Consider the following 3,273-nt stretch of genomic DNA (forward strand, 5'->3'; position numbering starts at 1 on the left):
TGCTGACCCTCGTTCTTTAAATGACACTATGCCGAGGAGGACACCTAAAAGGCGAGCCGTAATGGCCTCATCTTCGGCTAGGCTCCTATTTTTTTCCGGTTTTTTTTACGTCGTGTTACCCTCGTTCTTTAAATGACGCTATCCGAGGAGGACACCTAAAGGCGAGCGTAATGGCCTCATCTTCGGCAGGCCCTCTGATTTTTTTTCCAGTTTTTTTTTACGTCGTGCTGACCCTCGTTTTTAAATGACGCTATCCGAGGAGGACACCTAAAGGCGAGCCGTAATGGCCTCATCTTCGGAGGCTCCTCCGTTTTTTTTTTTTTTACGTGTGCTACCTCGTTCTTTAAATGACGCTATCCGAGGAGGACACCTAAAGGCGAGCCGTAATGGCCTCATCTTCGCGGCTCCTATTTTTTCCTGGTTTTTTTACGTCGTGCTGACCCTCGTTCTTTAAATGACGCTATCCCGAGGAGGACACCTAAAGGCGAGCCGTAATGGCCTCATCTTCGGCAGGCTCCTCCGTTTTTTTCCGGTTTTTTTTAGTCGTGCTGACCTCGTTCTTTAAATGACGCTATCCCGAGGAGGACACCTAAAGGCGAGCCGTAATGGCCTCATCTTCGCAGGCCCTCCGGTTTTTTTTTTTTTTTACTCGTGCTACCTTTCTTTAAATGACGCTATCCGAGGAGGACACCTAAAGGCGAGCCGTAATGGCCTCATCTTCGCAGGCCCTCCTTTTTTTTCGTTTTTTTTACGTCGTGCTGACCTCGTTCTTTAAATGACGCTATGCCGAGGAGGACACCTAAAGGCGAGCCGTAATGGCCTCATCTTCGGCAGGCTCCTCCGTTTTTTTTCCGTTTTTTTTACGTCGTGCTGACCTCGTTCTTTAAATGACGCTATCCCGAGGAGGACACCTAAAGGCGAGCCGTAATGGCCTCATCTTCGGCAGGCTCCTTTTTTTTCGGTTTTTTTTACTCGTGCTGACCCTCGTTCTTTAAATGACGCTATCCGAGGAGGACACCTAAAGGCGAGCCGTAATGGCCTCATCTTCGCAGGCCTCCTTTTTTTTTTTCGGTTTTTTTTTACGTCGTGCTGACCTCGTTCTTTAAATGACGCTATCCGAGGAGGACACCTAAAGGCGAGCCGTAATGGCCTCATCTTCGGCAGGTCCTCCTTTTTTTGTTTTTTACTACGTGCTGACCCTCGTTCTTAAATGACGCTATGCGAGGAGGACACCTAAAGGCGAGCCGTAATGGCCTCATCTTCGGCAGCTCCTCCAGGTTTTTTTTACGTCGTGCTGACCCTCGTTTTTAAATGACGCTATCCGAGGAGGACACCTAAAGGCGAGCCGTAATGGCCTCATCTTCGGCAGGCTCCTCCGGTTTTTTTTTACTACGTGCTGACTCCTCGTTGTTTAAATGACGCTATCCCGAGGAGGACACCTAAAGGCGAGCCATAATGGCCTCATCTTCGCAGGCTCCTCCGTTTTTTCCCTTTTTTTTTACTCGTGCTGACCCTCGTTCTTTAAATGACGCTATCCCGAGGAGGACACCTAAAGGCGAGCCGTAATGGCCTCATCTTCGGCAGGCTCCTCTGTTTTTTTCCGGTTTTTTTTACGTCGTGCTGACCTCTCGTTCTTTAAATGACGCTAATCCGAGAGGACACCTAAAGCGAGCCTAATGGGCCTCATTTCGTGCTACCTTTTTTTGACCTACACCTAGATCTCCGTTCTTTTTTACTCCACCGTCTTAAATGCGCTATCCGAGGAGGACACCTAAAGGGGAGCGTAATGGCCTCATCTTCGGCAGGCACCTCTGATTTTTTTCCAGTTTTTTTTACGTCGTGCTGACCTCGTTCTTTAAATGACACTATCCGAGGAGGACACCAAAGGCGAGCCGTAATGGCCTCATCTTCGGTAGGCTCCTCCATTTTTTTTTTTATTTACGTCGTGCTTACCCTCGTTCTTTAAATGACGCTAAACGAGGAGGACACCTAAAGGCGAGCCGTAATGGCCTCATCTTCGGCAGGCTCCTCTGTTTTTTTCGGTTTTTTTTACGTCGTGCTGTCCTCGTTTTTAAATGACGCTAACCGAGGAGGACCCTAAAGGCGAGCCGTAATGGCCTCATCTTCGGCAGGCTCCTCCGTTTTTTTTACTAGTGCTGACTCTCGTTCTTAGTGACGCTATCCGAGGAGGACTCCTAAAGGCGACCTGTAATGGCCTCATTTCGGCAGGCTCTCCGTTTTTTCTGTTTTTTTTACGTCGTGCTACCCTCTTCTTTAAATGACGCTATCCCGAGGAGGACACCTAAAGGCGAGCCGTAATGCCTCATCTTCGGCAGGCCCTCCTGTTTTTTTCCGGTTTTTTTTACGTCGTGCTGACCTCGTTCTTTAAATGACGCTAAACCGAGGAGGACATAAAGGTGAGCCGTAATGGCCTCATCTTCGCAGGCTCTCCATTTTTTTTTTTGGTTTTTTTACGTCGTGCTGACTCTGTTCTTTAAATGACGTATCCCGAGGAGGACACCTAAAGGCGAGCCGTAATGGCCTCATCTTTCGGCAGGTCCTCCGATTTTTTTTTCGGTTTTTTTTTACGTCGTGCTGACCCTCGTTCTTTAAATGACGCTATCCCGAGGAGGACACCTAAAGGCGAGCCGTAATGGCCTCATCTTCGGCAGGCTCCTCTTTTTTTTCCGGTTTTTTTTACGTCGTGCTGACTCTCGTTCTTTAAATGACGCTATCCCGAGGAGGACACCTAAAGGCGAGCCGTAATGGCCTCATCTTTGGCATGTTCATAGATTTTTCTTTACGTCGTGTGACATCGTTTTTAAATGATGCTATCTCGAGGAGGACACCTAAAGGCGAGCCGTAATGGCCTCATCTTCGGCAGGCTCCTTCGTTTTTTTTTACTACGTGCTGACCTCGTTCTTTAAATGACGCTATACGAGGAGGACACCTAAAGGGAGCCGTAATGCCTCATCTTCGGCAGACTCCTCCGGTTTTTTTTTTACTACGTGCTGACCCTCGTTCTTTAAATGACGCTTGCCGAGGAGACACGTAAAGGGGAGCCGTAATGGCCGCATCTTGGCAGGCTTCAACTATTTTTTTTTTCCGATTTTTTTACGTCGTGCTGACCCTCGTTCTTAAGATGACGCTATCCCGAGGAGGACACCTAAAGGCGAGCCGTAATGGCCTCATCTTCGGCAGGCTGCTCTGGTTTTTTTTTACCACGTGCTGACCCTCGTTGTTTAAATGACGCTATCCCGAGGAGGACACCTA

Source organism: Arachis hypogaea, chromosome 17, assembly GCF_003086295.3.
Source record: "Arachis hypogaea cultivar Tifrunner chromosome 17, arahy.Tifrunner.gnm2.J5K5, whole genome shotgun sequence".
Lineage (NCBI taxonomy): Eukaryota > Viridiplantae > Streptophyta > Magnoliopsida > Fabales > Fabaceae > Arachis > Arachis hypogaea.